The sequence below is a fragment of the Pseudorca crassidens genome, chromosome 8 (assembly GCF_039906515.1).
Source record: "Pseudorca crassidens isolate mPseCra1 chromosome 8, mPseCra1.hap1, whole genome shotgun sequence".
In the NCBI taxonomy this organism is placed as follows: domain Eukaryota; kingdom Metazoa; phylum Chordata; class Mammalia; order Artiodactyla; family Delphinidae; genus Pseudorca; species Pseudorca crassidens.
Genome location: NC_090303.1, coordinates 19,295,985 through 19,323,072, shown reverse-complemented (window position 1 = coordinate 19,323,072; position 27,088 = coordinate 19,295,985). Strand labels below are relative to the sequence as shown.

The window sequence follows — 27,088 nt, the reverse complement described above, 5'->3', positions numbered from 1 at the left end:
CCTCCCAGGTGAGTGATGGGGCGAGAAAGCCTGGAGAGACAGAGGAGTCATCCTGGTCTTGGCAGCTGCCTGGGCTCCCCATCACCTGTGGGAGACTCCAGGGTAAAAGGAAGTGTCCAGACAAGTGGCTTGTCGGCCGCCATCATTACGCATTCTTTATGTGGCAAAGATTTCCCGAGTGCCTAAGTGTGCCGGGTACCGACCATGCTGGGTTCCAGGGATAACTGGTGAACAAGAACGAATGCCCTGCTCTGCTGCAGCAGAAAAGAGAAGAATTAACCGAATCACACAAGTCATCACTTGGTTGTAACAGTGGTACCTCCTAAGGAGGAGATGTACAGGGTCCCATGAGAGGGTGTGGCAGGTAGACCTAACCTTGTCTGAGGCATTGGAGAGGCTTCCCTGAGGAGGGCCAGGGGAGGGAGAGGAAAGTTCCAGGTCTGCCGAGGAAGGAGATTCTGTGTGTCAGCAGAACCTCTTGGCTGGAACAGAACAAGGGGGGAGCCCAGAAGGTGGAAGCCTTGTGGACCAAGGTAGAGATTCTGAACCTGACTTTAAGATCAGTGGGAAGCTACTGAAGGTTTTTAAGCAAAGAAGTGACAGAGTTAGATGGACACTGTTAGAAGATCAGTTATGTGGCCTATGAGACACAATCACATAGGTCCACACAAAAACCTGCCCACGTGAGTTCACTGTAGCGTTATTCATAACAGCCCAAGGGTGGAAGCAACCCAGATAGCCATCAACTGCTGAACAAATAAATGAAATGTGATCTATCCATACAATGGGATATTATTTGGCCATAAAAAGGAGTGAAGTACTGATACCTGCTACAACATGGATGAACCTTGGAAACATATGCTAAGTGAAAGGAGCCAAAGCCCCCGTATTATATGATTCCATTTACATGAACTGTCCAGAACAGGCAAAACTAGAGAGACAGAAAGCAGATTAGTGCTTGCCTCGGGCTGCGGGGGGGCCCTGGAGGGAACTGTCGGACAGCTGCTAAAGGCTACGGGTTTCTTTGGGGGTGATAATAATGTTCTAAGATTGACAGTGGTGACGGCTGCACAACGCTGTGAACACACTACAAACCACTGAACAGCATGCTTTAAACGGGTGAATTGTGTATGTGAATTATGTCTCAAGAAAGCTGTGTGTGTGCAGGGGGTCAGCTTGGAGGATTCGGTGGTCATACCTCCTCGCCCACCGTGGGGTGGGGGGCACTCTGCCGGCCTCTCCTTAGCTGACTGGCTCCAGGGCCACTGAGAGCAGGGCGGACAGAGGAAATAAAAGACACGTTCTGCATGAAAGTCTTTGCATCACAGAGCTGAGCTTCCTCTCCCCAGCCCCCCCATGCCCTCGTTTTTTAGACTCAACCTGTGTCTTTACTGAAAACCACCGGGCGCACGATGGTTCTCCCAGCTGCAGGGCGAGGCCACAGGGAAGCCAAGTTCCTTCTGATTCAGGCACGGCTCATTTATAAGCCAACACAGGCTTCCAGTGCAGCCCCGATGCTTAGGGGGAAATGGAACCGACCCACTTGTCACGCGGCCGGGAGTCAAGACCCCCACCCCAGAGGAGGCTGGACTGGAAGGGTGAGAAGGGCCCCCATTGCTGGGTCCCCTCCACGTGCGAGGAACCCGCACACCTGCGGCGGGATGCGGACCAGACCGGGGCACAGGCGCACTGAGCCTCTGCATCATCTGTGCTCTGGTCGCAGCCCATCATTTCCCCTCTAGGACTCGCCTCTGTTTCCACTCTGACTAAGACATTACCGGAGGGGAGCGTTATTAGTCAGTGCCTGGTAGGCGGAGGCCTGTGGAACGAGGAGGCCTGAGAGAGAACCCAGCTGTTACAAAGGCCTGCGGCGTGGGGAGGCCCAGGCCGGGCCCACCCAGCATGTCCGGGGCCCTTGCTTCAGAGCCTCCCAGCGCACAGAGGATGCACCCGGTCCCACATTGCTGACACCACTCCTGCTTTACATTTTATTTACAGATTATTTTTATAATATATAGTCTTTTTTTTTAATAACAAAAGTGATCCATGTTCTTTGAGGATACATATGAAAAATACAGAAAAGCCAGAAGAAATAAAAAAAAAATCACTGGCAATCTTTATTAACACTTTGCATCTCATTTAGATTTAGTCACATTTTCTATCCAGGAACATGTGAAACCAGGAACTGGCAAGGGCTAAGACATTTATTTATTCAACAGCATTTCCTGAGCTGCCTTCCAGCCTTTCTGCAATAGATCAGGCTAAAAAGGCATGAAAGAAATGCATTAATTAAAAAAACAAAAAAGCGCATCCACAAAATTTTCATGAGCACCTACTCTGCACCAGAAGCTGTGCGGAGTATGGGAGGCTGAGAGCTGTGGGCGAGGAACGCACCTCTGCACCTTTGTCGTGCGCGCCTGATGATATGCCCAAGGCCTGTCAGGCCTCCAGCTGCCGTCCCATTTCAGGATTCCTCCAGGAACCTGTAGACCCCACCCCCTACACGCACCTCTAGGTCGAGAGTTGAAGGTGAAGGTTAGGCTGGTCAGAGACTGGCCACCCTGGGGGTGTCCTCCTCTAGGCCCTTCACTCCACTGGGACTCTCCTTGGTTTCCTCCAGGGCAGTTTCAACCATGCACACGCCTGCTCAGAGCGTGTCTCCTGTGGAAACTGAGAGGACCTGCTGGCCTACTTGATTATTCCTTGGTGATCAGGCCTTAGAATCTCCTCGACAGGCTGCCCAGGCTCTGGGAGAGCCTGGCAGATGCGGAGCGAGATAAGGACACCTGGCTTCTCAGCACCACCACGTCGCGGGGCCAGGCCATCTCGGTCCCTGTGTGTCTGCTTGGGGATGAGGAAGGAAGGCCGGGGAGAACTGGAAACTACTATGTCTGGCATCATGCTAGGCATCCTATTATTAATTCTCCCTCTCTCTCTCTCTCTCAATTTACCACCCAAATAGAGCTGGCAGCTCACAGTTTAAAACAGGGGTGTGTTGACGTGGGCTTGTACCAGCTTTTGAGAGCCAACTGTGCAAGTCTCCCAACTTGTTCAGTGAGATCAAGGTGGTAACTTGAAATCAGCCCTGGTGAGAGTATTTTTTTTTTTTTTTTTTTTTTTTTTTTGGCAGTACGCGGGCCTCTCACTGTTGTGGCCTCTCCCGTTGCGGAGCACAGGCTTCCGGACGCGCAGGATCAGCGGCCATGGCTCACGGGCCCAGCCGCTCCGCGGCATGTGGGATCTTCCCAGACCGGGGCACGAACCCGTGTCCCCTGCATTGGCAGGCGGACTCTCAACCACTGCGCTACCAGGGAAGCCCTGGTGAGAGTATTTATACCACGGAAATGGGCACTACAAATCTTCTCTTTTCTTTGGAAAGCCGCGTTGTTAAACATTTACTGGTGCACCACTGAACGAAGATGGGAAGAAAAGGGAAAAGTGAAATCACCTGTAATGACACCACCTCGGGATAACCACTGTTGGCATGTTAATATATATCCTTCTAGACTTTGTTATCTCATTACATTATCTTAGTTAATCCTCATAACTAACCCACAAAGTTGCTATCATCCCACTTTCCAGGCAAGGAAACAAAGGTAAGAGGTCCCAAGGCAGTGATCTTTAAAGTAGGATGAGATTCCTACTCTACAGCCCACACTCCCATCTCAGCAAAAGGCCACGTGTTTCATAAGAGCAAGATCTCATTTCAAAGATGAAGGAACCAGTCTGGAACGCTTCCATGCATGACTAATGGGCTCTGAGGGAGCCACTGGCGTTTGCACAGGCCTGGGGTCAGAAGGAGGGATTTAGAGCGCAGTGTCCTTTGCTGTGCAACTTCAGGGCAGGTGCCTAACCTTTCTGAGTGTCAGTTTCCCCTATAAAACGGGGCTCATGGTTCTTGCCTCATGGGGTTGCTGTGAAGGCTCATAAAAGCTGCCTGGCTTTGTATTTTCTTCCTCCAGGGATTCGGAAGAACGTGTGGAAAAAGCTTTAAACAAGGTCTTTTCCCCTATTTTTCAAAACTAACTTGTCCTCATTCCAGTGGGAGAGTTGCTCCAGCCAGCACATTCTTTGACTCTCCTGCGTAACCACTCACAGCCAGCCTCCTGGGGAACCTCAGTGTTCCCTCCAACCTGCAGAATGTCCTGTGTGTGCAAGTACACCATCGCGCACTGTGTGGACAGATGAGGGCTGAGGGCCACTGGGAGGACACTCTCTAGGCTGTGGTCAGGCCCCGAGAAAACGTGCATAAAGGTGATGGGACTGTGCCCATCACAGTGTTCATCCATGTCCCAAACAGACAAAGCCAGGCCTGTCTGTTTTGCCCCATTTTGCCCCTGCAAATGAATCAACTGTTGATCAGATAGATCAGATAGTACCACCATAGCACTGTCACAGAGGTGGCCTTAGTCATCCTCCTTGCCTGATTATGGGAAAGGTGAGAGCAAGCTCCATAGCTCCATTTTGCAGATGGGGAAACAGAGATACTCTTGCTTCTAGGTCAGTATTTTTTGTTTTTGTTCTTTTTAATCCCAACTCACTATACACAAATACATACCTATTTTATCTATCTATCTATGTATCTACCTATCTATCCACTCATCCATCTATCCATCATCTCTCGTTGGAACACGTACGTTACACTCTGGTATGTTCTGGTCTACTCATTTCTTTTTATTTTATTCTGTTCTATTTCACTGAAAAAAATGCTCACTGAGATCTTTTTTTAAAAATTTTATTATTATTTATTTTATTTATTTATTTTTGGCCGCGTTGGGTCTTTGTTGCCATGTGTGGGCTTTCTCTAGTTGCGGCTACTCTTCGCCGCGGTGCGCGGGCTTCTCATTGCGGTGGCTTCTCTTGTTGCAGAGCACGGGCTCTGGAGCGCAGTCTCAGTAGTTGTGGCGCACAGGCTTCGTTGCTCTGCGGCGTGTGGGATCTTCCCGGACTAGGGCTTGAACCTGTGTCCCCTGCGTTGGCAGGCGGATCCTTAACCACTGCGCCACCAGGGAAGCCCAGCTCACTAAGATCTTGAAATTAACTTCTTGACCCTTTAATGGGTCACAACTCAAAGTGTGGAAAACACTCTTCAAGGCAATCCACTGAGTTAGAGGCTGAGCTGAGCCTGAGAGTTAGCTGGGCATTTACAGAGGTTGGAGCTGGTCATTAGGAGTCACCTGGGTGTCTGAAGCCATGAATTTGTGCCAATTATATTCTGGAGAGTGCCGTGCCAGCTCACAGGAGCTGATTGTATCTCTTCCTAACTCTGCATTCAGTGAGGCATGTCGGTGGCCTGAATCAGCCAAGGTGGGAGTATTTACACCATGGTAATCAGCATCCACTACAAACCAGGGCTGCTTCTCTTGGAGAGCTAGCTGTGAAAATATTTACCGGCACACCACTGACTAGCACCCACCATCACTCCTCCCTGGATCAATTTCCTTAGTTCTAGAAATGGAGAAAATTATATCTGTCATCTACCACACTGGATGCAGAAAGGCTTCTGTGCACCTGGGAGGAAATCATTATGTTAATATAAAATTATAGTAATGATATTGATCATTAACCCCGAAACATAGGCACAACAGAGACAGGTAAACATATTGATCACTTTCTGTATCAGATGAGCACAAAAAGCTGCCACTTGTCCAGCTCTGGTGGTGAGAATGGTCCTGGGGGAGGGGGAGTGGGGATGTTGGAGTGGAGAATGAAGTTCTCTTCAACGTCTGTCAACTTAATGCTTACTCTTTAAGGGCTATTCATGGAGATTATTCACACATTAGGCTCAGAGTATTAAATTAATGCTCCTCATACATGGATCACACACAGGCTATTCTCAGTGCCTCTGTTTAAAGCAGGCAGTTCTTTACTTCTTCTCTTCCTTTACTTCTGGTGGAAGTCTCATCTGCAGCAGAGTCAGTCATCAATGGCATTCATGTTATCGACTTCGTCTGGCATCCTAGGCCTGCCTCCCCATAGCACTTAGGTTCCCACAGGGCTAGTCTGGCTCTCACAGCTTCAACTCCCCTGAACACCTCCCTCCCACATCCCTCTGCCCCTCTCCTCTCTCAGATGGCAGAGGAGGGATGGAGGGGACAGAACCCAGCTGGGGTGGAAGAAGAGAAAGTTTAGGACACCAGAATGGTTCCTACGAAGGTAAAATAATAACTCCGTGGGACTTCCCTGGTGGCGCAGTGGTTAAGAATCTGCCTGCCAATGCAGGGGACACGGGTTCGAGCCCTGGTCTGGAAAGATCCCTTAGATGCCACAGAGCAACTAAGTCCGTGCGCCACAACTACTGAGCCCGCGTGCCACAACTACTGAAGCCCGTGCTCCTAGAGCCCGTGCTCCGCAACAAAAGAAGCCACGACGATGAGAAGCCCACACACCACAACGAAGAGTAGCCTCCGCTCGCCACAACTAGAGAGAGTCCGCGCACAGCAACGAAGACCCAACGCAGCCGAAAATAAACAATAAATAAATATATAAATTTATTTTTTAAAAAAATAATAATAACTCTGATTTCCTGGTGTAGTTGATAACCTGCTTCTTAAGTCAATGCTGAAAAAGAAATTGGCAGAATGGGAGCAGCATTTTATAAACAGCTTTCAGAGGGGAACACTTCCGACAAGGAGAGTCGTGAGCGTATTAACTTTCCTTTACATCCAGTATTCACTTCGAGAAAACGGCTGAAGTAAAGGAACAGGCAGGGTGACATACCCAATTTGCTATTTGTACAGGACTCGTTTCTAAGATGGGAAGACAGCTGCTTTTGTGGCTTCAGGATCACACTAGATTCTGTGCACTTTTGCATTTGCCCCTGGACACCTTCCAAAGCTCAAGACTTGGGCATTTACGAAGAAACAACTGGTGAGAGCTCGAAAGATGAAAAACTTAAGGAAGAGTGATTCCTTCCCTTTGCAAATGGGAATGCCAAGTCAAGCACAGGCTGCACAGAGAAGCAGCTAGAAGCAGACTAGCTTTGAAGGCTGGGGGACAGCTTATCAGCAATCCGTGATGCCTGTGCTCACTAGAGAAGATCAGAAGATCCCGCAGCGGGAAAAGGAAGACAGCAAAGCAGACAACTTTGAATGTTAGCTTCTTGGGAAAAAAACAAAAAAGCCCCAGAAAATAGACTCAAGTTTCCCCCAAAGTCTTTTCTGGGGTTGTGAAACCACCCTGGTTGCTACAGGAATTATGAAAATGTCAAGGTAGCATATGCCTCTGGTATAACAACGGTTTCATATACTTTTAAAATTAGGCTTCCCTTCTGAATGGACCCTAAAAAAACAAGGTAATGACAAACACTGAGATTATGTGATTTCAACACACCGAGCCGTCTCCAGGAAGGTAAACGTGAGCCTCTGCCCGTGGTGGGTAACGGATCCACAGATCTTGGTGGGACCTACGGATGTGACAACGCTGTGATGATGGCTGGAGAGCGGGTGCCACTGGACTTCCTTGGAAAACTACCAAAAGGATGAGCTGGGCAGGCAGTGGCTTTGATGTGAGGGCTTCCACTTACATAAACTCAGACAGGAGATTACCGGGAAGAACAGTAACCGTGGTTCAAGGACACACATGGCTGCCTCCAAGCATGGATTCACATCCGGACACGGCTGCCACTCAGTAGAAGCACCTTTCACACTGGGAGAGGCTGGTCCTAGAGGCCTTCCTTTCTCCCATTAATCTTAATACACTCATTATACAGTTTTTTATTAATGTATCTTTTCTCTCTGCTCGTGGAATTTTCAGCTCTATTTTAATCACTTATGTCAAATGGAAAGCATGAGGCAGGGTGGGGGGGGGACCCTTCTCCTTTGCTCTGATGGCGTGATTCTAGGTGTCCCTCAACTCCCCTTAAAGTCACAGAACAAAATAATTTGGGGTCTTCAAAGCAACGACCTCAGACCTGACACCTCCCATTCCCCTAGCAGAATGTTGAACTCCCCTCAAGGAAAATTCAAAAAGAACAAAATGTGGTCACCAGCCTCTCCCCCTCTCACACCCTGCAGCACAAGGAAGGAAGAGAGACCGGGACGCTGGACCTGGAGGTGATCGTAGCCCGGAGTTGAGAACAAAAACTATGAGAGGTGGGCCTTGAAAAATGCAGCGTCTGAGAGCTGGGCTCTGGACTCAGGCAGCCTCGAGTTCAAATCCTGCCTCTGTCCGTTGGCACCATAATCCCCTCTAAGCTTCTGTTTTCTCATCCGGGATGAAATGACACGTTTGTGAAGGGGCTGGCACACGGGAAGGATGTAAAAAATACAGCATGTTATTATCTATGAGCTTCTGCCTCCCCAACTCACCAGTCAACCCTCTGGGAAGCCTCCTTTTCAGAAGCCCAGAGAGGAGGTGGGATCTCCTTCCTCCCCTCCCTCCCTGCCCACCCTCGGCTTTGTGACGAGAGCTTTCTTAGGGCTGCACTGGAGTCACCGGTTTACACCCCTCTCACCACACTGGGATCTTCCTGAAGACAGGAATCATGACTTAATACCCTTAACATGACCACAGCCAATCAGTCTGGCGCATGGTGGCCCCTTAATAGATGTTAATAAGCTAACTAGGCTGAAGTTCCCAGGAAGCTGGTTTATTTCCCACATTTTTTCATTTTCTCTTCTGTTAAAGGGGCAAGTTGTAGATGACAATAAATTGCCCTAACATCTATGTTGCTAACTAAGATCACAAGGTCAATGATTATATCTGTCTGTTCATTCTGGGTGGGAGCTCCTTGGAAGACAAGTGCTACGTGAAGCTACGAAGGAGGTGTGTGCGGGCGGCCACTGTCACGCACCCGTGGTGGATTCCTGACCCCAGCATGCCAGGCTCATGAAGGCTGGCTCCTTCCTCCCCGGCAAACATAGCTACTCCCACCCCCTGCCCCACCCAACCCAGAGCCAGTGCTTGGGGTGGGCTTAGGGGGGCTTCCTGGATACTTCCTCTGGTCCCATTTTCTATTTCCTCACCCTGGGGCTGCAATGGGTCTTGTACATCAGGACGGTGGGTGATGCCGGGCCTGGAAGATCCAGACTCCTCCCACCCCTTCCTGTTTCAGCTCTGGACCAGCATAGCAGCCAGGCTGAGCCCAAGGTACACTGAGGCATCTCAGCCCAACCCGACAGAGGATCTGACCGGCTGCTGGGCAGTGATGACCCTGGTAGCCAAGAGAACCATTCTGTAAAGGGCTCCCCTTTGCCTATGTCTGGCTTAGGCAACAATGCCAACAAACTGCCCCTAAAAATATTGCCGGGGTGTCAACCCAGCCCCGGCTCTCTCTCTCAAGCACCTGCAGGGACACCTAGGCTCCTCCCCTGTCCAGCAGACACATCCCTGTCCATCATTCCAGCCTGGCGGGCTGGTGGTTTCTGGCCTGACATCCCCACCTCTGGCCAGCAGAACAGATGAGGAACACGTAAGCACTTCGGCGGGATGCTGAGTGCCGAGGAGGTAACCTGGCTAAAGCACTTCTTACGGCAAAGGTTGCTTGGGCTTAGAGATGAGCTGCGTGGACAGGACACCCCCGTTTGCCCCTCACCAAGTTGGCCCCTGTGCCCTGGCCCCGCCAGGGAGAAATTCTGTGTAGGGGACAGGATGGGTACAGCACGTTCAACAAGGGCCTGGAAGTACAGACTGTTTAGTTCACTCTGATTCAGTTAGAGAGAGAAGAGAAGCATCAACATATTGGGGAAAGTTCTAGTCCCTTCCTGGGCTTTCCTGCCTTGTGACACTTAGAAGAGTAGACAAGTGGAGGGGTCTACGATGCTTTGGAAAGGTCACACGTCATCACAGGCTCCCTTCCTTCCCAGGCTCTCCTGCCTGGGTAACTTAGAATCTTAAATGCTCACTTAAATCTTTATGTCTGCATTACCATCCACCTGAGAACTATAGTTGAGATAATATTTGTTTTCATAAACCCAGGAGGCCTCCCTGGGCATTTTTCCACAGTGCTTCTTCAGTGGGCTTTGCTTTGTTTCTTTGGAACAGGCTTTTCCTCCCCTGAGCCTCCCTGGTCAGAGAAGTTTAAGAGCTTGTCTATGTGAGGCCAGTTTCCTGCTGATTTGGGGGTGACTCCTCCCACCTCCATCCAGGGGCATCTCCAGGGTCCAGGTTGGGTCCCCGGGCACAGTCTGTGATGCCTTTCCTCTTTCCACCTCCACCCAAGAGAGACCTCTGTGACATGGAGGTAGGTGCCATGTTTCAGGGAACAAGGCAGTGGGTTTGGTCAAAGAGAATTTCCAGACTGAACAGAACGGTGCTATTGAGAACAACTTAAATGGGTCAAGGGAAATCAATGAAAACATCTCTTTTCATATGAGATGCTCCACTTTCTTGTGGCAAGCTGAGTCTGGAGGATAGACTAACTGGTCCCTTAGTTCCCTTGCAGCTCCTCAGTTACAATGAATGGTCCATCAGGGAGTGAACAGGAGAAGAATGGGTGAGGAAGAGGGGAAGAAGGGGAGGACGCCACACCCATGATACAAAGGAAATCCCCTTAAAAATAAATAGAATAAATAAATAAAAATAAATAGAATAAATAGATAAAAGATAAATAAAGCATAAAATCTGAGTGGTTTATTCTTAAGAAGATTTAGTGAGGGCTGGCTATCTCTCTGTCTATCTATAGAGATAATACCTATATAGATGATATCATCTATCTCTATCATCTCTATCAATCATCTATCTTGACAATAAGGACCTACTGTATAGCACAGGGAACTCTACCCAATATTCTGTAATAACCTATATGAGAAAAGAATCTGAAAAAGAATGGATATATGTATATGTGTAACAGATTCACTTTGCTGTACACTTGAAACAAAATTGTACATCAACTATATCCTAACACAAAATAAAAATTAAATTAAAAAAAGCATTTACCTTGATCTATCATATCTATCCCTATCTCTCTGTCTCTTGTCTCATCTACCTGTGTGTCTTATCTATCATATCTATCTATCTTTAATCTCGATCTTTTTATCTCTGTCATCTCTCTTCCTATCTTTGAAAGCACTATAGTTTTGAGCACTGTGGTTCTGAGGTGGACTTAACTTAGTCTCAGCCTGTTTTATTGCTACAAATGCTACATTTTCGGGTGACAAGGCTGAGACGTGGCTTTACAAAAATAAATAAAAATTTTAAAAAGAAGGAAAAAAAAAAGAACCTAGACAATAGCAAAAACCATCAGCTGGTTTTCAGGGGCTGCACTGTGACCTGCATGAGAGAGCCACATGCACAGCCCTGTCTGTTCCACTCACATGGCAGGAGCCAAGCGGGAGTCTGAATCGAAGTCCTCCTTGAATTTAGCCTTCTCTCTGAAATCTGAATAGACTGTGGGCTTCAAAAAAGGCTGCTCTGGGCTTCCCTGGTGGCACAGTGGTTGGGAGTCCGCCTGCCGATGCAGGGGACGTGGGTTCGTGCCCTGGTCCGGGAAGATCCCACATGCCGCAGAGCGACTGGGCCCGTGAGCCATGGCCGCTGAGCCTGCGTGTCCGGAGCCTGTGCTCCACAACGGGAGAGGCCACAGCAGTGAGAGGCCCGTGTACTGCAAAAAAAAAAAAAAGGCTGCTCTGAGGCACACCTCTGTCTGCCATCTTGCTTCTTGAGATGCATGGGCCTGGAGGCTTTCATTCCATCTTGAGGAAAACAACATCAAGAGCCCGGGGCGAAGGGGCGGGCCTGGGGTCCCCGGCTGTCTGCCGGATTCAAACAATGCACACTGAGGGCTTTCACAGCCCTGCTAAAACCAGAGCAACGATGAAAGCAGCACTTCCTATTGGGCCTTCCATCACTGTTTAGAGATTAATTGAGAAATGGACTGCCGGGGCCCGGCACTTCTACCACAGGGATGCTCCAACCCTCCCAGCACAGCGAGCTGGGTGATTTCTCGGATGACGTGTTGTGGACCACACTGAAAGCAGAGTCCATGAAGAAGGCCACCCGCGGTGCCTTGTGAATGCAGGAAGCTGACATTTTTAAAGACACAAGCAGAGGCCTCCAGGAGATTGCCCCATGGCAGGCCTCAGCTATCGAGGTATTGCCACGAATGCCATCCGGAACATGCAGTGGGGGGTGAAAGGTCAAGAAAACGCCCACCCCAGACATGCCAGCCCCCGCTCAGCTGTGAGGGTCCTGTCAATGCTCAGCTTGCAGATTCAGGGATGAAGAAGAGGTACACACTCAGAATCTGTCAGACTGTGGCCAGGAACGCGAGGCAGTCCCAGGGCTTGGGGGTCCTGGTGAGTCCCAGGCAATGGTGAGCTGATTCCTGTTCAGAGCACTTATGGCAAGAGACCCCTGTATCCTACGGCACCTGACAGCGGCTCTGAGTGCAAAGCAGAGTTGGCTCTGGCCACGGTTTATCCGTAACTGGCAAAGAGACGGTGATATTTTTTTCCCGAGGCCGTTTGTCAAGGGTATGGAGCCTGCGTGCGCCCTTCAAAGATTACAGTGATCACCCAGACGATGCCGCCAGAGCTCAGAGGTGAACATGCCATTTGGCTCTGTTGCCAGACGCGTTCACTTGGCATACCCAGCGGGCAGCGGCAGGAACTGCTTCATGTCCCTGGGAATCAGTGTCCAAAGCATTCAAGCCATCGGGACAGCTGGGCTGCAGGAAGTTGCTGACAGATATCCCAAGGCATTCCCCTGGGGAAGGGGGGCTTACAGGGGAGCCAGAGCGACTCCAGCTGGACCTGCCACTGCACCAGTGCTCGTGAGGGACAGAAAGGACCTTTGCTCTAAGAAAATGAGAAGAAGTGTTTGAGCATCCATCACATCCAGGCTGCTAAAACCAGTCCCACACACCTGGCAGCTACTCAGATGGGCTGGTGCCGAAAGCCGGCAGCCTTCTGAGCACAGAGGCCCAGGATAACAAAATCCACCGTAGAGAAGATTACAGAAAGCTATGTTAATGTAATGGAAAATAGGATCGATCAGCTGGAGGAGAAAAGTCACAACGTCTTCAATCGCAAATCAAGCATGAAGCTAGTTCTGTGCCCGAGGAGAAAAGGCACAGACTCTCAGCGAGGTTCCTGAGGCTCTGGGGTCCAGCCCTACCCTTGAGTCCCAGGTTCAGCTTCCACCACGTCCTCCCCAATCACTGCCCTTCCTTTACCCTTCCCTGCACACTCACCAAAGTCCTACACATCCTTCCAGGCCAGCTTTAGTGCGACCTCCTCCAGGGAGCCTTCTCTGGTTCCCGCAGAGACAATAACCCTTTCACTGTATTTGCATAGTCCTTTGCATTTATGGCCACACAGCCCACTCTACCTGGTGCTTACAGATAGATATACCTATCTTCCCCCATTTGTACACTAATGTTTTATATACTGACTCAGACATTTAATAGTTAAATACTAAGACTGTCAGAAACACACTCAAACGCTTAAAAGAGTGCCAATGCCTCAACCGCCTAACTTTAGACTAAGGAACCACCCAGGAAACAGGTGGCGTGGCTGCACGGCTGTGTGTGGGATGAGCAACTAATTCCCGCCCTGCCCTCTGTGCAACACTGGGCGAGCCACAGAGCCTCTCCGGATTTGCATTTCCTTTTCTGGAAAATAGTAGCATATCTTCCCCACAAGGTTGCTGGGAGGATTAGATGAGGTAAGTTACACCAGTGCCAGCATCTTATAGGCATTCAAATGCCCATGAAATCGAACTGAACTTTAGCCTGAACTAGCTAAGTCAAAAGTCAAAGCCTCGCAGAGGAACAGTATTTTACAGAGACAGTTCAGTGTCATGCTTGGAAGGCAGGTTCTGGAGTCGGCTTGCCTGGATTTTATTCCTGGCACCACCTCCTTGGAAATTTCCTCTGGCCTCAGTTTCCTCATCCACAAAATGGGGATGGTAATAATAGGACGGTTGTCAGTATGAGATGAGGCACACACGTTTGATGTCTGGTGCTTGGAAAGCTCTCGATAAGTGTTAGGTATTACTATGATCTGGAATCTAATTTTGCATGGTGGGACTTTAAGAAAACAATTCTGTTTCACTGGAACAAAACAGTGAGTGTTGAAAATGAAGTCATTATGCTAAAAGCCACCAGAGCTTGAACTTTCAGTCATGGAAGCCACAGGGTGAGTAAACAGTAGCTGAGGATTTCTCAAGGTGTGAATTTTACCTGTAACTTGGGTGCCGAATGTAGATGCCTAGACCCTATCCCAGATCTATGGAGTGAGATTCTCTGGGGATGGAGCCCAGGAGGATGCACTTTTAACAAACTCCTCAGGGTATGTGATAAACCCAAACAATGTGTCCAATCACTGTCCTATCAGGGAAACTACTAATACGGAGACACTCGCCAGGACATCCAGTGTCAGTTGGGTGATACGGATCCTCTTGCTGGTTAAAAGGTTCTCTTGCCCAAGGGGTAGGAGTTTTCTGTACATGTAGGGGGATCACTGCAGGTACCCCTAGCATGTGGTTCAGTGTGCCCCTCTTAGGTACCTCCACTTGTAAGCTCTTTGGATCTTTGAGTCAGGGACATAGTCCAGTAGTGGGCTGGAGCCAACTGTGTACCTCTCTTCCCAACTCCACATGTAGCCACTTCACATTCGTTGTTTGAAATTCACCATAGCGACAGTATTTGCACCCTGGCAAGGCAAAGTCTACAAATCAGGGCTCTTAAATTTGCGCAGAGCCAGTATACCAGCACTCCACTGGTTCTCTCCTGTAACAAGTTCCATGCTGGAACCCAAACTCCATCGAACGTGGTCCAGCGCACTATTATTTAGGTCCTTGGATGGACTGGGGCCAGTTAAAGCCTGGTTTCTGAAAACCCAGGTAAGAAAGATGCTAAGAGTGTTTTGCTGTCTCGTCCTCATGGATTGGCTCAGGGGAAAACCTGCTCTGTGCTCTGCAGTCGTATCCTAAGCCCCAGCACTGGGCTGGCCATGCAGCAGATCGCAGTCCTGATACCCAAGTGGAGTGGGGTCAACTCGGTGTGGATGTTTCAGGGCCAACCCCTCATCACTGCTGGAAAAACACCCCGGCTCTCCTGAGGACTGCCCAGTGGCCTCTACCTGCAGGAAACCAACCTACAACGCCCAGGCAGGGCAGAGTTTCCACGATAAATCTCCTTCCCAGCCCTGAGAGTGGTGGCTCAGGTACAGGGGTGGCCCAGCTAAGCTTCAGCCCCAATCCCCAGCCTGCTGTTCGGACCCACCCCCCCAGCTGCCTTTCAAAAGGTCACCCGTTAAGGGCCGTAAGCCCTGCAGTCGGCCCCATTTCGGCAGATACGGCTGAGGGAAACATACATTTTTCCTCTGAATTTCTCCACTCAGCAGTCAGGTGAGTCAGGGAGAACGCAATCCAATTCCTCAGGAAATCCTACTATGCATCGGAAGGACACGGTCTGAAAAATCTATTTTTGTGCTTTTATTTACTTAAGGCCTGCAGGCCTGGGGAAGCTTTCTCATAGTGCTATCAAGCTGCTTCTCACTTCCCAGAAAAAAAAAAGATCCCACCTTCCTGGAACACTACCGGCCCTGGCGTGGCCACACAGCCTTCTCCTCCAGCCCCTACAGTCCTGCGGCCAGTCCCCCGAGCTCAAATGCCCTCTGCCCTGGGGAGAGCGGCTGTAGGAAGACACTTTCCCAGAGCGCCTGTGGCTCTGGGCCCTTGATTCCCGGCGGCAGGAGGCTCCCTGCAGCAGCCGGCACGGCCTGCCCGTCCCAGGGCCGCCCAGAGCTCACGCCCAGAGTTCTGATTTCCTGGTTTAAATGCTGTTTTCGATGTAGAGGCACAGGCTATTTCCATGGGGTTCGTGCCTGCTATTCTAGAGGCTTCCCAGTGTAAACTGCCTGGGGGCAGGGCCGGGTCTCTTTGGACAGTCTCATCTTTCCAGAAGAACCAAATGCTCAGATCAGAAGACGAACGTGCTCCGTGTACTCAGGACTTGGTAAACTTCGACCTCGTCCCAACTCTACCTCTGTGTCACATCTACCCAGTTGGGTCGCTGTCCAGCCAACTTCAATGTGGACCCTTAACCGGACCCCAGGGCAGGCCACACACCGCACCCTCCAACTGGCCAGCAGTGGTGGGTCGTAGAGGTGCCCCAGACACTGTCCTGGGCGGCCGGGGATGGGGGTGACGGAGGGGTGAAGTCATAAGTGCATTCAATCTGCATGCCTTTTCCAGGAATGGTTGAAGAGGCCCTCTCCTCTGCCCTGGCTCCTTCCTCAGCTTCCCTGGCACCAGGGGCTGCTGGGGTCCCCTGAGTCAGTGCCCCACGGCTGGCCGTCACCCCAGTGACCCAGATCCCATCCAGTGGAGGGACCGCTCGGGCCCTGGCTGTTGTGAGAAAACGGCAGGGCTCAAGCGGTATCTGGGGCTTCAGGCCTCAGTCAGTAACTCGTCAAGGCGTGAGACCCCTCTGGGTCCCCAGAGCGCCCCCTTGCTCCTGCCCCGGCCGGTGATACAAGGCGGTGGGACCAGGTGTGTGGTTCCATACCTGGCTGAGTGGCAGAATCTCTCAGCTTTTAAGGTACAGATTCCTGGCTTGTAGCCAGACTGAATTAGAAACTCTAGGGGTGAGTCCCAGGAATCTGGATGTTGGAACAAAGCTTGGCCTGTGACTTTGACGTCGCTGTTCAACCCAGCACCGGGCTAGACTCCCCCAAAGGTCACTTTCCATAAAAACAGCCTATTACCTTACATACTTTCACCGTTTATGAGCCGAGAGGGGGAAGGGAAAACACGGGGTTAAGAAACGTCTGCTGACTTGCCTCTCCAGCAAAGAGAGGCAAGAGCGGGGAGAAGAATATTCAGGCCCCTCCCTGGCCCAGCTGAGTGGCCTCCAGCCAACCACAGAAGGCAACTCAGGAAGGGGCCACCCAGGTGAGGGATGGGTGTCACCCTTTTCGGGTTTCAGCAGCAGCCCTCACCCAGAACTCCTTGGGTAAAAGGAAGGGGAAGAGGGTGGCCCTCAGCAAGGGCACCTGGGCCCAGGCACACCCCTGGGGCTGGACACGTGTGGCCCTGGCCTCCCTTCTGTCCGGGATACCCTGTCAGGTCCCCCAGGCTGCCTTCCCCTCACGGATGTACCAGGAAAAGCCCTTCAAGACAAGCAACAGCCATGCTGAGACCAACTCAAACCAGGAAAAGGCAACCCTAAGCCCCTGATGTGAATGGCTAGGAAGGGCCTGGCTGTCTTATCTCTACAAAAGCCTGATGAAAGGGGGGCCCTGTGCCCAGCTGTCCCAGGCGCTTGCGTGTCTGAGTAAAGAGCCAGCACACCCCACCCTGCACCAAACAAGATGCAGAACAGCATCAAGTTCAGAGAAGAGGGGAGCTCTTGTCGGCGAGGAACGAAATGCCCCCACTCCCTCCTCTCATCCGAGACGAAATCAGCCTCCCCTTCCAAGCAACAAGTAAGGGTAGAACTTCTGGGGCAGCTCTGTGAAACCATCTGCACGTTAACCTGACGTTTCTACAAACACCTATGCCATGTGCTAGGTGCCGGCCAGGGTCTGATCTATGCTAGAGTCTTAAGGGGAAAATTTATTGATAAAATAATATTATTGAAAACAACATCCGTCACAGCAGCCAACATTTACTATCATTTACTTATTCCCCGCTAGGCACTGTGCTAAGTGCTTTATGCTGATTGTTTCATTTAATTCTCACAGTAGCCCTGCAGGGGCAATGGTCTCTCCATTGTCTAGATAAGGAAATAGAAGCTCAAAGAGGGGAAGCTATTTGCTGCCAGGCTCACAGCTTGGAAGCGTTGGACCCAACATGTGAACGCTAGTCTGCTGACTCTTCACTCCCAGGCATTTCTGCCTCTGCAAAGAGGACGGAGGCGCAGAGGAAAGGAGACCGGTGGGGAAGGGACAGGAACAGGTAGGGTTATAAGCAAAGGCCTGTGGAGTAGCATTTAGCAAATGTCCAGGGACTGATTTATTCAGAGGAAGTACCGTCCACACGAGGGTGCAGCTAGGACAACGGACGCTTTCAAAACAATGAACGAGCCAGACAGTAGAATGTACTGGTAGAATAAAGGGCTAACCTGTGCCAGACAATTAGAGAATAGGACAGTATGAGTGATGTGGGAACTTAGCAGGACAGGCAGAAAGGGCAAAGGGAGCTGGAGGAGGGAGCAGTGAACTCGGGCCGAGGTGGCAAGGGCTTGCTCTCAGAGGGTGGTCTCTGTGGGCAGGGGCCCCTGGTGCTAGAGGCAGGAAGGCGGGCACCCACGCCTCCCGTGTGGAGGCTGGCAGCTGATGGCACCCGTGGTGATTCAGTGCAGGAAAGAGGAGACTGTTGGGCCCACTGAGTGCCATCATCAACTCCCGTACCCATTCATTCATTCATTCATTCAATGCTTATTTATTGCCATTACTAAATGCCAGGCACTGGGGTTCAGAGAAATGAATTAATTCCTGCCCTCAAGGAGCTCCCTGCCATTAAGGGAAGCTGGCCCACAATTCACTATGACACATGGTAAACAGGGTGTGTACAGAGTACAAAGGAGGAAGAGCCGGGCTGCGGCAGGGGGTGGGGGCTTCCCCAGGATGATCCCAGAGGTGGGTCCAGACAGAGGAGCAGGAGTTCCCAGGCAGGCTAGGGTGGAGGAGCACCCCAGGTACAGGGAAAGAAGAGGAGTGACATGGTAGGGTCTGTTCAGGGTACCTCAGGTAGGTCAGTGTGGCAAAGACGAGGGAACCGGGAAGAAGGGCAGGAAATGGGGCCGCAGAGGTGGGGAGGCCAGGTTTTACTGTGTGTGCGTGTGTATGAGAAGGAGAGGGTGGAGAGCAGAGATGGAGTGGGTGTTCTGGAGGCAATGCTGAGCTTACTGGGACAAGCCTGGAGGTGAGGAGGCTGCTTTGAGGAGGGTGCTGGTGTCTGACCTGGGGGCAGCGGCTGCAGGGATAGACAGGTGAAGGACCCAGAGGACAATCAGCACTGACCCACTGTGGGAAATGACCTGCAGCTTTCTGGCTTGGGATACTGGGAAGAGGGGAAGGTGGATGAGAATACAGGAGGAGGGCATGCATGGTGCTGTGGACTGAATGATGTCCCCCCAAATTCATACGTTGAAGGCCTAACTTCCCTCCACGTGATGGTATTTAGAGATGGGGCCTTTGGGAGATAATTAGGTTTCGATGATGTCCTGAGGATGGGGCCCTCCTGATGGGATTAGTGCCCTTACAAGAAGAGGAAGAGACACCAGGGTTTGCCCTCTCTCTGCCGTGTGAGGACCCAGCCATCTGCAAGCCAGGAAGAGGGACCTTGCCAGGAATCAACCATGCTGACAGTCTGATCTTGGACTTCCAGTCCCTGGAACTGTGAGAAATAAATTTCTGCTCTTTGAGACACCCAGTCTACGGTATTTTGTCTGGCAGCCTGAAGGACGAAGACAGATGGGGCAGTTATATTTGTTTTGTAACCTATTGAGTTTGAGCAATTGATTGGCAGTTTAAGAGGCAAGTTGGGGCCAGAGAAAGACTGAGACAATCATGAGCACGTAGATACTAGGGGACATGGTGGGGGTCAGCCTGTGAAATGATGCTGCCGACAGCAGGACCGAGGATGGAACTTGGGAATAATGACCAGGAAAGGACGAGAGGAGGGGAAGGGGCCGGTGCAGGAAGCTGAGAAGGGATGCTCGGAGGGGCAGGCGGTGAGCCATGACAAGGCACCTAGGAGGACGCAGGCAGTGGAGTCCAGTGCACAGAGACCTCAAGTAAGAAAACGCTGCACAGTGTCCGACGCCCGACAATGAGGAACAAAAGCTATTTTGGGGGCAAAGTGGGGTGTGGAAGTCAAGTGGTCACTGCTGGGACATGCAATCAAGGAAGGGTGATTGGTCTGTCTTGATTTTAAAGAACACATATTTAAATAAGGTTTGGATCTGTAAGAGGCCAGGAGAGCATGCTTTGCCCTTCAGGGGTCTTCACCTGGCCTCCTGCAGTTCACCACTCAGCCGCACCTCCTGTGCAAGGGAGACCCCTGCCCCCTCTCTGCCCAACCTGCCACCACAAGTGTCCCTGAGCTGCCTGCAGCAACAGCAGCTAGCACGGGTGGTGCCAACTGTGTGCCAGACACCGTGATGCTTCACAAATGTCGCCTCAGTCACCGGAAGGAGATGGTGAAGGAAGCTCGCTCAGGCCCAGTTTACAGGTAAAGAGACTGGGCCTCAGAGAAACAAAGTTACCAGCCTATAGTCACACTGCTAGCAAGTGGGTCAAGACCTCCATTCATGTTTTCCTCGAAAAAGCTGCCCTATACTAACCCTGCACACTCCCATACAGGGACAGGATAGGACACACCTTTGACAAGCCACTCCTGGGGCAGATCCTCGCAGGAATGACCTCCAGTGTGTTTACCGTTCTGCAGATCCATGCCCCTGGGTGTTCCCCTCCCAGACGATTCTGGGCTTGATCATGCTACTTGCCTTGGCCAATGAGACAATGGCAAACGTGACACAAACAGACAGAAAGTACTTGTGCACTGGGGTTTATTTGCCCTCTCCTGCTGCTCTTTGGAACCCTGACACCTCACATGAAGAAGGCCAAGCTGGCCTCCATAGAATGGGATAAGCCGATCCTGTCTAGGCTGCTCTAGGTCAACCAGCCTCCCAACCACCAGACAGGTGAGTGAGGCCATCCTAGACCATCCAGCCCCCCTGAGCTGTCCACACCAGGAAACTACCCTGATGACCCACAGAATCATGATAAATGATGTTTATTGTCTCAAGCTATCAAGTTTTGGCGTTGTTTGTTCTGCAGCAAAAGCTGACTGATACAAGTCCTGAAAGAAGGCCCAAAGCAGCTTCTCCTTCCAGCTCTGAAATAGTGGAAGTGAATTCTAGGATCTCTGCATGCTCCTTCAGCTATGGAAGAATCACCCAAGAATACAACACCACGCTTGGCCTGGAGGGTCCCAGTGCTTCCAGAGGGAGTGGGAAAAGGGACAGTCTTCTGTGTACCTTCCCTCTGGGATGCACGGTGGGCCTGCCCCCAACCAGCAGGCAGCTCCTGGCAGGTGCCAGGTTATTTGGGGACAAGGTGACACAGTAGCATGCTTCTGTCATGCTGTCCCTAGCCTAGTGTTTTTCCACTGATGAGAAAAGGAGGAGATCATCTCTTTAGTGAGCGCTACTGCAAAGGCTTCGAGACAGCATTTCATCAAAGAGTGCTGGAGGAGCTCTTTGGGGAGACGCTGCAAAACCCAGCCATCTCCAGCTCCACTTAACAAGGGGCTTGCTGTTTCTGTTTCTGGAGAGGCATAAAAATGAATGAGTAGCCAAGAAAGCTAACCTGATCAGTGGCACTTTGATAAGGTGACAAAATCACTCCCTCCTCCAGTGCTAATCCACTCTCATGGCAAACTATTATGGGAAGGAAACATCGACTAATTCGAAGAATCTCTAGGACATGAGAAAAATCAGCACCCCAAATGCCTGAGCAGAGAGAATTCCTTGTAAAGAAGAGAGAAAACAACAGCAACAAAAATGCTAGGATGTCACTTTCCCCAAGCATATTTATAAAGGGAAGAGGAGGGAAGAATTAATTAGGATAGGAGCTTCTACCCAAGTGACACGGAAGATGCAATTATTTTTGCTGCTTTTATAGACCAAGTGCCCCTTCCAGGTGGGGACAGATGCCGGATGCCGCCCACCACTTTAAAAAATGACTTTGAGGGCTTCCCTGGTGGTGCACTGGTTGACAGTCCGCCTGCCGATGCAGGGGACACGGGTTCGTGCCCCAGTCCAGGAAGATCTCACATGCCACAGAGCGGCTGGGCCTGTGAGCCATGGCCGCTGAGCCTGCGCGTCTGGAGTCTGTGCTCCGCAACAGGAGAGGCCACAACAGTGAGAGGCCCGCGTACCGCAGCGAAAAAAAAAAGACTTTGAGGCTTTGCTAGTTGTAATGATGCTTGAAACAAAGATGGTTCTTTTGTTTACTCCCTGTTTGCGAAGCCCCAGCTGCCCATCAGAACATCACTGACTGGATTATTTATTTCTCATTGCCCAAACTATGGGGCATAGAAGAATTTTTACAGAGCCAAACCGTGAGGCGTTTTCTCCCAAGGGGGTGCGGATGTGCCTCTTCAGTACTGTAGAGCACGGCTCGTTAATCCGCTGGGTTTTGACAGATAGGACTGATGCCTAACTTTGGGTGGGACAAAGGCTCTGAGAGTCAGAGGCTCGATTTTTGTCACTCCCTGCCACGTACAAGCTGTGAGGTCTTGGGCAAGTCCCTTAACCTGGAGAAAATTCAATAAAACTACGGGGTGGGTTAGTGACTAATGAATTGTTGTCCTTTGACTGAGGCCAAATAAGTAAATGACGTGAGATCTACCCTCTTAACAAATTTTCAAGTATACAGTACCATTAACTATAAGCACAATGCTGTACAGCTTATCTCTAGAACTTTTTTATCTCGCATAACTGAAACTCCATACGCATTGAATGGCAACTCTCCATTTCCTCTCCCTCCAGCCCCTGGCCACCACCATGCTACTCTCTAAGAGTCTGACGACTTTACATACCTCCCGTAAGCGGAATCACGCAGTTTGTCCTTCTGTGGTTTATCTCACTTAGCATAATGTCCTCAAGGCTCAAACATATTATATTCTTATAAATAACACTGACATGGTACTCACTGTTTCCACGGCAAGTAGTTACATACATAAACTCATGTAATCCTTCAAAAATCCTGTGAGGTAGAGTATAATTATTATCTCTCTTTGAGACACAGGGGGTGAAGTAACGTGCCCAAGCTCACCTGGTGTGAACATAATAAACATGGCGTTGTTTCTGTACACTTTAAAATTTCTCTGTTAGCAAACAGGCTTATAGAGATGCTAAAGTCCCCGAGGATGATGGCAAAAGATGGGACAGGGAGAATAAACGAGAGGCAGTGTCTGAGGGTTCATCCTTGTGTAGCTGGAAGTGGTCCTTCACAGCTTGAAAGAAGGGAGGCCTTGGAGCTGGGGGGACCTGGGTTCGATTCTGGCTCTACCCTCTGCTCCAGACACTTGGGAAACAAAAATGAACAAAACCAACAAGCCCCCTGCCTCGTGGAGACTACGTCCTAGCCGGGGGGTGGGATGGACAAAGAATAAACAATAAATACTTCAAATAGCGTATAGTATGTAGGGGGGGTGAGTAGTATGGAAAAAATCGCTTGAGCGGATAGGGGATTGGGACTGCTGGTGGGAAGGCTAGTTGGAACTTTAAAAAGCGTGTCATTGAGAAGACAATATTTGCCAAAGACTGGAAGAAGGTGAGGGAGTCGATCATGAGGCAGGAGGATATCTAGGGTCCCTTGCTCCAGGCAGAGGGAAGAGCTAGTGCAAAAGTCCTGAGGTCGGGTGAACCTAGGATGTACGAGGAAGAGGAGGAAGGCCACTGTGGTTGGAGGGGAGCAAACAAGGGCCAGGCTAGAAGGTGATGAAGCCAGGAACAACATGGGGAATTGGCGTGTCTCCCACGAGGAGACACGAGGATGGCAGTGGTGACTCTGGGTGACATGGAAGCTAGTGCAGGGTCTTGAGCAGAGGAGTGAGATGATCTGAACGTTTGGCTTTTGTAGTAATCTGGGTGATGGTGGCTCAGATCAGGGAAGCAGAAGTGGAGGTGGGAGAAGCGGCTGGTTGGCTCTGGACCTAACCCTAAGGTACAGTCAGCAGTGTTTCCTGGTGGATTGGGTGTGGGGTGAGAGAAAAAGTCGGGAGTGAAGGACGACAGCAAGCATTTTGCCCAGAACACCTAGAAGGGTGAAGTGGCTATTAGCTGAGAAGGGAAGGCTGTGGAGGCAGCAAGTTAGTGGTTGTTATGGGTTGAACTGTATCCTCCAAAAGATACGTTGAAGTCCTAACCTCAGTACGTGTGAATGTGACCTTATTTGGAGACAGGGTCTTTACAGAAGTAATCAAGTTAAGATGAGATCATTAGGGTAGACCCTAGTCCACTATGACTGGTGTCTTTATAAGATGAGGAGAAGAGTCCCAGGCATGTACAGAGGGAAGGTGATGTGAAGACACAGGGAAAACGCCATGTGACAAAGGAGGCAGAGATTGCAGTGATGTGTCTCCAAGAAAGCCAAGGATTGCTGGCAACACCAGAAGCTAAAGAGACAAGCCTGGGGGGGCTTCTACCCTACAGCCTTCAGAGAGAGCCTGGTCCTGCCAACACCCTGCTTTCCGACTTCTACCCAGAATTATCAGAGAATACACTGCTGCTGTTTTTAGCCATCCAGTTTGGGGTACTTTGTCACGGTAGCCCTAGAAAATGAATAGAGAGGGAAAGGCTAGGAATCGTTTTCAATACGTTAAATGTGGAGATGCCAAGCAGACACTGGCATATACAAGTCTTGGGTTCAGGAGAGAAGTCCAGGCTGTTGACAGAAATCTGGGAGATGTCTGCAGATGGAATTCCAAGTCATGAGCCTGGACGAGATCAGTAAGGGACAAACATAGATGGAGATGAGAAGACGGCTGAGGACCGGGTCTGGGGTGATGCAAAGTTGAGGGACTGGGGAGAAGTGGAAACCAGCAGAGGAATCCACGATGGTGCAGCCAGTGAGGTGGGAAGAAAGCCAAGGGCATGGAACCCTGGGAGCCTGTTCCAGGGCTCGCCTTGTACTATGGGGTTTGTGGGAATGTCTGTGCTTGCAAATGCAGCCTGCTTCGTGCACAGTACCTGGTCCAGAGCAGGCAGTCAATAAACATTTGCTGAAATTAATGACGAAATCAACAGATGACTGAAATGAGCCTCTTCTGGCAACTATGGCATAACCTGTGTTGACACTAAGTTTAGAGTCAATTAAAACATATGACCTTTGTAATATGTTTATTAAGCTCTATCTCCCCGTCATGTACTTGTTCAGCTGATTTTTAAGCCTCAAGAATGAGATTTTACATAGATTCCTATTAAACTTGATTGATTTGACTGCGACTAGTGAGATATTCGGGATCTTGGTTCTGTCCGTTTAAATCCTGGTTTTCACAGGGAGCAGACTGATGGCTACCAGAGGCAGGGGGCAGATGGTGGGGGAAATGGGCGAAGGTGGTCAAAAGGCAGAAACTTCCAGGTATAAGATGAATAAGTTCTGGGGATGCAATATACAGCAGGGTGACTACAGTTAACAATACTGTACTGTGTATTTGAAAGTTGCTAATAGCGTAGACCTTAAAAGTTCTCATCACTAGAAAAAAAAATTTGTAACTATATGAGGTGATAAATGTTAACTAAACTTACTGTGGTAATGTGACAATATATACATATATCAAATCATTATGTGGTATACCTTAAACAAATACGAAGTTATATGTCAAGTGTATCTCAATAAAACTGGGAAAAAATACTAGTTTTCAGGCTTTGCTTTCTGTTCTCCACAGACTTTAATGAGCACATTATCAATATCTTTACTCAAGCCATAAACACAACACTCAGTAGGGCAGGGGCAGGTAAGAATCCTGTAACGTTCCCCTAGAGTGGTCTCCCTGGCTTAGTAATGGCCCACTTGTTCAACAGATATTTATTAAGCATCTATTGTGTGGCTGGCATTGTTCTAAGTACCAGTGAACAAAACAAACAACCCTGTGCTCATCAACTTACAGTCAGGTACAACCTTTCAATCTGCCACAAAATCTATCTACTTGCATGATTTTTAGAACGAGACTGTCTTCTCATCCATAGATATTCATGAGAGACTTTGGTCAAAAGCCTTGTTAAAAGCAGGGAGACTGTGCCTGTAACATTCCCTGACCTCTCAGCCCAGCAGCCTCTCAGATGGGGAGACGGTGTTTCTCTGGCGTGTGCAGTTTCTAGTAAACCCAGGTTGGTTGCTGGTGAACACCGCCTTCTCTTCCAGGGTTTTAACAGTGCAGACCTCTCCCCTGGTCTGTCAGCTCTGGAATTAATTTTCTTTCCTTTCCAGAAAACCAAAAAAGTCGACTACTTTTAGTCTTCTGGGACTTCTCCTTTTCTCTGATTCTGCCAAGTTCACCAAAAGCAATTCGATCTCGTCTTTTTTCAGTATCCTAGAACATCATTTTCTGGACCCCAAATCTGAACTTAAAAGAGCTGGGTCTTCTCTGATAACTTCTCCATCTATCCGGAACTCCAATTTCCTCTTATTGGTTATGAATCCCACCCATCACAGTCTGCAAATCTTTCTTTCTTTCTTTTGAAAACTTGCAAATTATTAGATTAAGGCAGCATACATTTCCCTAATGAAGCATTTCTTGGAAGACCTTACCAAGTTCTTGAAAGTTAACATGTACTTACAAGCTGTGGGCAAGATGTACTGTCGATGTCATAAAAATACCGTTAAGTCCAATTTAACTTGGTTGACATTAATTTTCATCCAATGATTGAGCATTTGAAGTTAAAACTATGCAGATATTAGTAAATTATCCATTTAGAACATCTTTCTTCTTAATGGCTTCCTGGCCTCAATCTTCTCTTCCCCCATTTCATCTTATATAAAAGCTGTCTTTCCCAGACACGCTGTCCTCAGGAAATCTTCCTAAGGTAGACCGAGTCTGCAGCTCTCTCCATACCCTGTAGCCTCCCATCATCACTGGGCGCTCTGACCCTGCCCTTCAGCATGCGCTCTCTGCCCAGGGGCCTTCCCTGCCCGTCTAGTGTTTCTTTCCTCACTCAGCTTCCAACCATCAGCCACAGCAAGGCCAACAACCATGCTGACCTGAAACTGACTGGCAGTTCCCTGCTTTTATGCCAGAAAACTTTAGAAAACTCAATATCGTTGCTCCCACTGAACTTGAGGTGGTGAGAGTAACTGTGATGATGATGATGTTGAAGAAGGGGCGGCGGGGAGGAGAAACTATCCATTCGGTGTTTTTTTGTCATTTTCAGGGTCTAGGTCTGAGGAATACGAAGCTAGGATGCCCACGTGTATTTGGCTACTGGATTGCATTTACATATACCTGGAGGTTTATAATAGGTATTTTATTATTACTGGACCTTCAGGTGGGTTTTTGTTTGTTTTTCTCCCTGCTTCTTAATTCCTCCCTCATTTCAGGGACTCATTGACTCCAGTGCTTAGAAATCCTTTCAAATCCACATGAGGAAGGATAAAAAGAAATGTATGAGAGAGGAGGACAGAAGAAG

General features: G+C 49.7%; 1 protein-coding gene across 5 annotated transcripts in view; it reads right to left on the bottom strand.

Annotated features, from left to right (window-relative positions):
• ATXN7L1 (ataxin 7 like 1) overlaps window positions 1–27,088 on the bottom strand; it is a 239,745-nt gene that overhangs the window by 154,663 nt on the left and 57,994 nt on the right. The window lies entirely within an intron of this gene.